The sequence below is a fragment of the Semicossyphus pulcher genome, unplaced genomic scaffold, assembly GCF_022749685.1.
Source record: "Semicossyphus pulcher isolate SPU_LCO1_2020_fin unplaced genomic scaffold, fSemPul1.0.p SCAF_10, whole genome shotgun sequence".
In the NCBI taxonomy this organism is placed as follows: Eukaryota; Metazoa; Chordata; class Actinopteri; order Labriformes; family Labridae; genus Semicossyphus; species Semicossyphus pulcher.
In genome coordinates, this window is record NW_027211604.1 from 8961828 (window position 1) to 8972712 (window position 10885).

The following is a 10885-nucleotide window of genomic DNA, read 5'->3' on the forward strand; positions in this document are numbered from 1 at the left end:
TTGTCCCAGGAACTTAATTTTTACTCTGTCTGTGTGGTGGAAATGCAGCTTCAGTCTCGTTACATATCTCAGCTAATTTGTTGTACCACAAAGTGATATCTTTTTAAAAGTCAAAAAGGTTGAAAAGTATATTAATGCAGGAACAGCTGCTACAACAAAATAATTGATGTCAAAGTAACCTTACTTATGAAAGACTGTTGTTCAAAAATCATCAAAGATTTTGTACGCACTCATGTGGGAGCTTACACTCTTCAACTTGATACCAAAATAAAAGAAAGCGAACAATGCCAGAGTGATGAAACATAATTATTCTGAAATAAATTGTTGCTATGCCAGCAACCAACAAGTGTGAGACATCTAAGATTCATAAAGATCTCCCACATTTTACTGCATTATTCACCATCCGCCTACATAGAGATTAGTTCCGCTCTTTTATGTAGGTCATGCTATTGGATGATGAGATGACATTTAGTGCTCATAAGCAGGCCTCACTACATAATAAATGCTCAGAGTTGGAGGCTTTACATCCTGTACTTTTGTCCAGACTGCATTCATTTGCATCAGAGAAGAAGAGCACACAGCATTATTGTGATAATCACTCAGACATTAAGCCATATCGCCTGCGGCTACATCTGTGATAGCTGGTATTGGTGATGTCATCGCAGCCCTGTGCTGAAGCACTGACTGTCATTAATTAGACTGTGGCACTGCTGTTCGCTCTGTGTTCCCATGGTAACAATGTGTGGTGTCTACTTTCCCTCCAACCACGGCGGCTACGTCCATAAAGACGCTGGTTTCCTTTTTCCTCAGGTCTGGGAGATTTTTCATACACACATCAGAAACCCATTTGTTAGTCTGATGAATATTAATAAAGTGACAGGAAACCTTTTCTGGCTGTACGCTCTGATTCCTCATTACAAAAAGCCGAACCTTCTCAACACTATGTACACAGCAAGGAAACATGATTTATTACCGGGCTGAAGGGATGATTACTGCTGCAGCTGTGAAACACTAATTTCCTGTTTTTTCTGTTAATATTAAATAATATTGAAGCAAAGGTCGTCTTACATAACATTAATACAAGGAAATACTGAGGACACGAGATGCAGCAGAGAGGTCTGAAGTTACGGCAAGGTAAACAAGAATAAATACTCACATTTTACAATTGTATAGGCCCTGAGTAGTAGTGCAGTAATAATGGCTTAATAAATACTTGAACTGGAAAGACTGACATTGCAGATGAATGCTTTAAACTCCTGATCTCTGTATTCACCCACAAAAGTAAGAGCATCACATCTTCAGCAGATGTTCATCCAGCAACAATCAAAGAAAATTCACCTCCTTAAAGGAAACAGGGTCTCTTTTTTGCAATCCTTTCTTCACCCCTTCCTCACTGTTGTCTAGTTTGAAGTTACACAATGTCCGGGTCAAGGACATTTCACACCTTGCAATCCAGTATAGATGAAGCACAACTTCAGCTGTTGCACAACAGCAGAGCAAGGATGATGGGGGGGAAAAAATGACAGCAGGGACTATTTGGGACATTCTCGCCCATTATAGCATTTTCTTCCATTGATTACACAATGGAAAAAAAAAGGCAACCAAAATCTCGGCGGAGCTTTCCCACAAGCGTTGTCCGTCTCAACCAAACAGCAGCTTCACTCTAATCCTCCCCTGGGCAACAGCTGAACCTTTGCACTCACAGCTCTACCCGCTGGACGCTCCTGTCACAGTGCAGTTTAACACATCCTCACCTGCTGTGCATTACAGAGAAAAAACACATGCCCTTTCCCACATGCTCTCCATAACTGCACCTATGTAAACGACCTGAATGAGTCTGTTTTTTGTGCTAAAATTATGAGGCAAATGATTGATCACTTGAGGAAAACTTCTCTTAAATAATCCACTTATTGTTTAAGTAAATAAGCAAGCAAAAGTACAAATGACATAACATTTGTAGACTGTTTAGAAGACATTAAGTCGATGAACATTCATTCTTTCTAATAGCCTGTACTTCCACTGGTTTAAAAAAGAAATCAAATTATACAGAGGTCTTTATTACCCTAATTTTCACTTGATTTATTACCTTAGTAAACTTTTCCCTTTATGAGTTTTATGATCTTAAATCTCTAGTTTCAAATCTTCTTTTCAGCATGATGTTCATTATGTAAATCACAGTCCTATTTAGAGTAAAACATCCCCGTTCTTTAGGGCATGGCCACCTATAATTGACAAGTCGCTACATAAGCAACCTGTCAACAAGGATAAAGACATAGCAACCTGTGTCCATCCTTTTCCCCAAGTATGGTCTCTTCTGGAACAACAGCATGACGACGCCAAAAATGTCGAAGGCTTCAAAATTGGTAGTCCACAAACCCAATGGGTGACATCACGCTGGCTACATCCACGTCTTATACACAGTCTATTTCTGACTACAGAGTATTTTTCAATTTAATCTATACAAAACAGACACTTTGGTAATCTGAGCACATAATATCTGGGCTTTAATTAAAAGGTAAAGAAAATAATGGGGCTTAATTAATGTAGAAAACATAAATGAGTCCTTTCATTTTAAGCGTGCATCAAGCTCCGTCCTGTTTAGTCTACCTCTACATTTTCCGTAGGTTTCTCTCACTTATTCCATGCTGGCTTACGCTGCTTATACGTCAACATTTGTCAATGATTTCTGTGATACCTCATCCCGCAGTGCCTTGTAATTACACATTCACCACACAGCGCAGGCTCATTGTGGGTGGCCGAATCCTCCTTTCAATGACAAAGCAGACGTATAAAACAAACATCATTTCACCTGGTAGATTACTCTCAAATTTCCTCATAATTATGTTCTTTCAACAATTCTAAATGATTCAAATTATTCCAGGCCTGTTATTGTCTGCTGCTGCTCAGGAAAAAGATGCAATTACCTAAGGCAGTGTGTGAGCAAATATGTGGGTCACAATTCTAGGGCATGGGTGGAAAGGGCAACGCAGCTCTTTCTTTGTACCGCTGTCTCAGGCTCACATAGTGGGTTACATCTTTGATTACATTCCTGGCTTTGGGAAGGCTTTCTACAATGCCTTCAAAGACACATTTTGAGTTGATAACCAGACTTATATCATTGTATGTAATTCACAAGGGACTGACTGTAAAATCCCAACCAGCCGCTGTCTTCTGCACAGACTCTGAAGTGAACTCAAATAGCCTTTCGCAAGCAGTCCATGGAAAAAATGACCTTATGTCTCCATTCCTATCTATTGCCATTTCATTTTCCTTGTTATGACACGCTGCCGTTCATATTTCCAAAGCTTCCTCTCGTGAAAGCACACAAATCTCTCTTGTTAGATTAAGGTTTCTCTTTATAAAGGAAAGCAGCTTGTAATAAAAAGCATTCATCTCTTTGAGGAAAAGCTTCATATTGAATTGCCAAAGGACCAAATACCCACTCTTTTTAATTTTAAAAGCAAAAGCACAGGACTGCAGATATTTCTCATTCCCAGATTGAAAGAGCAGACATTATTGACAACCAGCCATGAATTATTCATATATGCTTAAGGGTAATTAACACTTCAGTTGAACAATAGGCTGCAAAACCAGCTGTAGATGGCATCCTTTTTCACCTGAGGGCCTGCTATCAGAAAAAATGAGTTCACATATAATCACAATAGAAGCCTGAGAAAGAAGTGGGTTAATAACATCTGCATTTTTAATGATAAAGGGCTGGATCGTTAGCCGGCTGGAAAGAAAAACAATAACACCGACTAGTTTTTACTTTCACAGTGTTTTGACACACACGCCTGATTAAAGCGCAGTGAAAAACGGATTATCTGAATGCTTAATAAGGCCACAACCTCTAAGCGTAATTATGAGCACATATTATTCAGGATAACAGCTCATAAAACAGGAAAGCAGATCAGGCTTTACTGTGATAATGATTCATGATCCACACACCCTGCTGAAGTGTCCTTGAGCAAATCACTTACAGCTCTTAGAGAGACCCTGCCCTCTGACCCTACATGTGCACAAAGGAACAACATTTCCCTTAAGATATCACACTCTATTGTGCTCGTATGCAAAACCAGCAAGTCAAGAAAATATTTGAAATACTGAGTAAAAATCACAGAAATCCCCACAGCATCAAGGTTGCAGTATTCGTATGCTAAATGTAAATTTCTCTGCTTCCATTTTCAGGCCACAAAATAAAAATCCATTATCGCAGTGCTGTGTGAGCTCTGACCCTCCAGCGCAGTGTCACAAACATAATCAGGTTTGGCCACTTGACATCACAGATTGCAGATGACCTACTGAACATAAAACAACATGAAATCCAACTGGGAGTGCTCTTGCACGTCAGCATCAGACGCAACACGCTCGTTAGTATTCTTATGCTTATGAGTCTTGTGTGTTTTACTCCACCAAAACAAACCGCCTCGTAATGCACATGCAGCCAACACCCTGAGCTCAAGAATCTGAATCACATATAGGTCACACAAAGGGGCAGGGCCCACACGTATTGTGAAACTGTTTATTTTCCTCATCCCAAATACAAAGTGGAGCCACACCCGATTCCTGGAAGTGACCTTGTGCGGTGGAAGAAAGATAAAGGCTTAACCTGTCCTGTGAATCAGCTATAGCAACGCAGGGTCTCCAAAAGAAAGCTTTGACTCGTTCATAAGGGAAAGACATTTCTGAGCAGAAGGCAGTGCAGCACTCAAATTCACCTGACACTTAATGATTCTCATTTCTTTAAGATGACAACTTCACTCTTTTGAATGAAGAGAATGGCCCACCTCAGGTCAAAATAAAAATGTCCTTAAAAGAGATCCTTGTGTAGTACAGCACCTTCTTTGAACAGATTTCACACAAAATGTTCCGATGTTTATCTCAGCCGCTCGTTTCATGCAATGAATAAAAAAAGGGGGAGAGCAAAGTCACACAGGGTAATATGTCTTAGAGCCAAGAGATTGGAAGATTTCGTTTCATCTTTTTTCTGTCAAAAAGCAGCTAAATGTCTTAATCATGCCCTAGTGAATCTGAGCCTGGAGCTACTGAGGACAATGACTGTGTGCTTTGGAGCAAGAGATCAGCGACAGCAGCGAGGACGATGACGTCTGTAGCTGCAGTTATATAACCGGAGCTGAACATTTTGTCTGTCATAGTTACAAGGTTAAGAGGGTGACATGAATACCAGTCATAGTCTCAGGAGTCATGTGCAACATACTGTGCATGTTTTCACTGTCCGAGTTCACAGACGAAGGCATCAGTGTAGTGCAGCATAGAGCAAAAGAAATGCTCATGTTTGATGTTGATAATCAGCATTGCTATCTCTTCTGATATGTTGCTTCTCTCTGGGCTACAGAGGCTTGTAAAAAGCGCAAATGTCCTTAGGGTAGATCCACCAACTATTCACTGTTCAATGTAAGGGTATTAACGTAAGCACAGATCTAGCTCAACAAAGCTGATAAACAGGTCTAATGGCGTCTCTTTCATAAATGCTGTGGTTGTAGTTTCAACCATACGGATAATTATTACATTACAAAAGCCTCAGGAAATTTGGCTCGCAATAGTAATCAAAGTTGATTATCTCTAGAGCATCCATAAAAATCTGAGCGAACATAAATGTTTGTCACGCATACAAAACCTAGTTAAAAAAACAGCTCATTTTGTCGTTTAGACCGTTTCTCAAGACGGTGAAGTGTTGCAGATCACATTTTGAGTGACATCTGCCGTGCACAGCTGCCTCAACACAAAAATGCCTAATGACTACTTTTGTGTTTTAGCTTAACTGTGCGGAAACCACTTTGATTCAATAAGCACCTAATATTAACACATAATATAAACATAAAATGAATAAATCAACATAATAAAAGAAGAGAAATCACCAAAACCAAGAGAGAAATAATAAGTATCTGAATGAGTGCTCGTTAAGAGGAGAGTGTAGGCACAAGATGCAGCGTCTTTATTCGTCCTGCGAAGTTAAGTGCAGACTGTTGCTTCCAGCAGAAAAGGAAAAGCTCTCTGACAACAAAACAAGTAAATGCTCAGCCACCACTCGAGCAAGGCTTTTGGTTTGGATCTAAATGTAGCACAAGAAAGGCTGTGAGAGATTGCATTAAGAATACTGGAGCAGAATGTAAAAACAAAACAGCGGGAACGCCACACAGTGCAGTATATAGTCTGTGGGTTTGCCTTTCCATAGGGGACAAGAGGAGCCTACTTTAGGTTTAGTTATGCTAATCTTGCAGTCATTAAGTGGGACTTTAAAACTATTAAATCAAGCTGTGTCTGACCAACACTTTCGCCAACTATTTCACGACTATTAGTAATCATGTGCAATCTTGTAATCAAAAAGGCAAATTATTAGCTGGTTCTGGTTTCACAAATGTGACTTATTGTAGCTATTTTCTGTTTTATATCACTGCAAAAGTATTTCTTGATGAATTGTCAGTTGCAGTCCTACTAACATTAGGTATTTAAACTTTAACCATACTCAATCATTTGTACTGAAAGAACCAGCACTTTAGCCAGCATGTCCAAATAATTACGTTGGAAAAAGATTCTTTTTTTTTTACTTTATGTTTTGAAACAGCTGTCGGTCACTCGTCCAACTTTAAAAACCGATAGTGGCTTATAAAATAACTTTTTTAAATAAAGTATTATTTATGTTATCAAGCCGTATTTGGCTTATTCTTATTTCCAATTAACATACTTGAATATTGTGGCACCACCACAAAGTCAAAGAAAAAATGTAGCCTACCATTCAATGGCATGAAGTAAATACTATCTATTTGTAAATATATTGAATTCTTCATTGAAATCGTCAGTTGGATGTCTGTCCAGTTAGACAGATACTATAGGTGAGGAACCAGCTTGTGTTTAATACTGTTCATTACAACTGCCAGAGCCTGTTTAAGCTTAATCGCACAAGACAAAGCACTCTAGGAATAGCCTTTCTTGGAAGAGTGCAAACAGGCTCTGAGGGCTGGACAGAGAGCATTCAAAACACTTACAAACATCAGGAACTATTGTTACAGGTTGTCAAGGAGCATGGAAATGTAGTCTGGATCTGATGGAAATTACAAATACTTAAAATACCTGCCTAATAAAGTCAGAGTGCCTGTTTCTCATCTCTCTCAGCTTTGTGTTTTATTACTTTCTCTGCTGCTCTGTGTAACTAAGAATGCCTCTGATGTTTTTTCTACCCAACCTTTATATTAGAAAGGTTTCATATTGTTCCTATTATACCTGTAGTTGTCTGATGCCTAATTATTAAAAAACAAAGCAAAAACGGGGATACGATATGCTACAAGATTGAACCTGATATTCCAAAGGTAAACTATTGTCACATAGCCCAGTAATAGTAGGCTATATAAAAAATAAGGCTATAGTATCCGCACAGGAAGCAAGTACAGGTAACATGATGATGATATGAAAGAAATTATGTCAAGGTGGACACGTACGGAAACATGACAATGTAAATTCTTAATATGGGCTGCTCCCACAAAAAGAGATAAGACAGGTAAATAGGGCTTAGTAATTTGCTACCTGTGACGTTAGCCCACCTGTTGTCGGATTTCACTCTATTTCATGTGTGTTTGAGATGAATCAACATGGGTTGTACATTCAACATTCATTCTATGTGGAGCGCCACTCTGTCTTCTTAAAGAGACAGGACGTGGAAGTGATCCCTTTGCTGTTGCGCGGCCCTACACCATTTGTGCATGCCCAGTCACACTAAGCAGCTCTAGCAATATTCAGACTAGCGTTCAGTTTAAGCTTGCAGGACATGGCCCAGTAACCTACTTTCCCCACAACATGCTCTGTAACATCAGAGACGAGGCTGTGTGTCATCAGTTAGCTAACCTTCACCACCCAATAGCTCCAGCAAAGAGAGGAAAAAACCCAGACACAGCAATGCTTGAGCTAAGACAGAATACAAGTATTTCCATACATATTCTCAGAAAAGGAAATCTCCATAAAGGCCTCTCACAGTTTACTCTTAATGGGGAAATACAATGCTGTAAACTCCTTTGCCTATACAGGAAGTGGAGAAGAGGAGAAAAAAAAAGGTTGTAAAGTAGCTAAATAGCACCAGAAAGAAGGAAAAAAGGAAGAAAAGGCCAAAATTATCAAAGATATTGTCATATCAGTGTGTTGGCAGAGCTAATTTTGAGAAAGCTTTTGGTGGTTATGAAATGCTTAGTCATAATGGTGTCATCATACTTATGAGATAATAAAAAGTTCCATTACGTATTATTAGTCATATTTGTAACAAACCCTCAATCTCGTATGGCACTGTCTCTTATAATAATAAGAAAAGAAAATAAGTAAATATCAGGCTACAAATATAAAACCAATTCTCACAATAGTAATTAATGTGCAATGACTACCAACTTTTTCATCCAGACAATATTTAGAAGAAACTTAGAGACTTTATGTTATTGAGTGGCACCAGGCCCGAGCCCTGGGTTTCCCCTTTTCCTCTGTGTACATCCCATCCTGCTTAATGTCAGGTGAACAGAACTATAAACTATTTAACAGGACAGCGTTTCTGTTAAGTTTCAAGGTTAACATTCGTCTCAAACACCCACAAAGACTTCACAGGCTAATATGCTGCATCAGTGCGCCACTGACACATTTAATGCATTTAATTTGACTGACTGATTGATTTTTCTGATTACATGTTACTGGTTCTTGGTAGGGGTGACACGAGACATCGATATGGAACCATATATCGATTAAATGATTAACAGTTCAATATTATAGATACAAAGTAAAAACATTGGTCCATATCTTCATCTTTAAGATGCTCATGTCATGGGCCCACTGACATAGCTATATATTTTTTTCTTGACATTAAAATAATAGATTGTTTTAATTCAAACATCAGTAATACTATTGTCAAATTATATTTTAGTTTTTTTTTAGTTGACATCAAATACTATAACTGATTGTACAAAAAGGGGCCTATGATATCATCTAATATTGATCACAGGCCCCTAAATTAAATCAAATCAAAAAGCATATTCTGACAGACTTTTGATATCAGCAAATGTTGTATTGTTTGCCAAAGAAGGAAATGAAACTTGTGACACCCCTATTTCTTGTATCTTTTCTTAGTTTATATGTCTGGCATTAATCTATAGACAGGTGCAGTTCGTTAATTTGGTTCGTTGCTATAACAGGCCACAATAAAGTAAGCGAGATAGTTGACAGAATAGGGGAAGCCTTAGAAAGAATAGATCATAACTAACCTCTGACATCAGGGTTCATGTGGTCAGACCTTAGGCCTTTACCAAATTGAAATAGACCCATTTATCAAGCCCACAATGAAAATTTTGGTTCAGCAAGAGGACTAAAAATCAGCTGAAGGGAGAAGAAGCTGTCCTGAGTCATGAGGCTGGCCCGAATGTTTAGCAGCATGATGTAAAAAAGGAGCATATGGTGCAGTGAACACCCCAGTTCAGTCACTGAAGGAGCAGCCCGGCCTGTCCCACTCAGCTGTCAGCACACATCCTCATCACTATTCATGTCTGCTGGGCCAGCCTCGGCACTGACGCAGCAAGCCGGCAAAATGGCTCGAGCATCGACATGAGTATACGTGGATTTATGACGCAGAATAATCGCTCGACAATTGAACAGTGGCTCCTTTCAACTACAACACCGGTACTTTTTTTTGCCACACAAGGTCCCCTTACCAAAGTGACACAGTTGCAATCGACTTGGCAACTACTATGGACTAAGGAAGTTTTGGTTTTTAATTCTCCTCAACTCACACAATGAGTTTTAATTTTTTGCAAGTGTAATAAAAAGGCTGCGTTTGCCCGGAACCAAAATGCTACCTACTTTCCAGGTAGCAAGGTAGACAATTGTATTAGTTATAGCTCCTCAGAGGAAATGTCATTCGCTTTAAATACACTTCAGTTATAGTAATGGTTATTACTTGAATTGACGTAAATGCTACATCTTTGTAGGCTGTTTAACAGCCATGTAAATATTATTTAGAGTTTGACATGAAGAAGCTCTCACTGCCTTCTTGTAGCTATTCGCTAGTCTCAAACAGGCTGAATGCTCTCCAATGATAAAAAATAAAAAGATATTTAACATGTTTTTGAAGACATATTTAAATATTTTAAAGACGTAAAGACTTAAGGATAGAAAACAGTCAGAGAAACTTCAGTGAGAATCGGTTTTGCTGTCATACAGTTTCTTATTTTCTAACTGTTAATGTTTCTAACCGTTAATGTGAGCGAACGTTAAACGTTTAAAACAACCGTTATGTTCAGCTACCGAAACGGACACTGTGGAGCGAGCAGTTAGCACGGACAACACAAAGCTGGAAACTTACCTTATTAACAGGAGGAAAAGGTCAGACGAATCCAAACGGAAACATGTGGAAAATGCCGACAAATCCCCGCGTCCTATATTCCGAAAAGTTGCTGAGAGATGAAACTGCACCGCCGACTCAGTCTGCAAATGATTGATACCGACTGGCGTTCTGTTGGGGATACAGCCTGTTGAGGGTGAAGATCCAGATCGACACACACCTCAAATTTTACATTATCATTTGACTGAGCTCTTATCAAATCACGTCCTGTCCACATGCACAGATGAAGGCTGAATGAAGAGGTTTCTGCAGCCAGAGCGCGTCCACACTCACAGTCCCGCCCACTGAACTATATACTAAATAAAGTTATGTGACCATCCATGTGTGTGTTTCTGTGTATGCACTGGTGCTGAGTGGGGCTTTAAAATGCCCTTTAAATGAATGGCAAATTATAATTCGCTGCAGAGATCTGTTAAAAAGTCTATTCTTCTTGCCTGATCGGGCAGAGATTCAACAGGTTATACAAGCACTGAATATGGCTTCATGCATGTAACAGTACTA

The 10885-nt window shown here is 39.1% G+C and overlaps 1 protein-coding gene across 4 annotated transcripts in view; it reads right to left on the reverse strand.

Moving 5' to 3' along the window:
• The window catches only part of npas2 (neuronal PAS domain protein 2), a 40531-nt gene extending 29952 nt beyond the window's left edge, over nt 1-10579 (reverse strand). For all 4 annotated transcript variants that reach the window (XM_069667585.1, XM_069667601.1, XM_069667593.1 and 1 more), the window contains exon 1: nt 10346-10579. The gene's annotated coding sequence lies outside the window, so the exon portion shown is untranslated. The remainder of the gene's footprint in view (nt 1-10345) is intronic.
• Nucleotides 10580-10885: the final 306 nt, after the last annotated feature.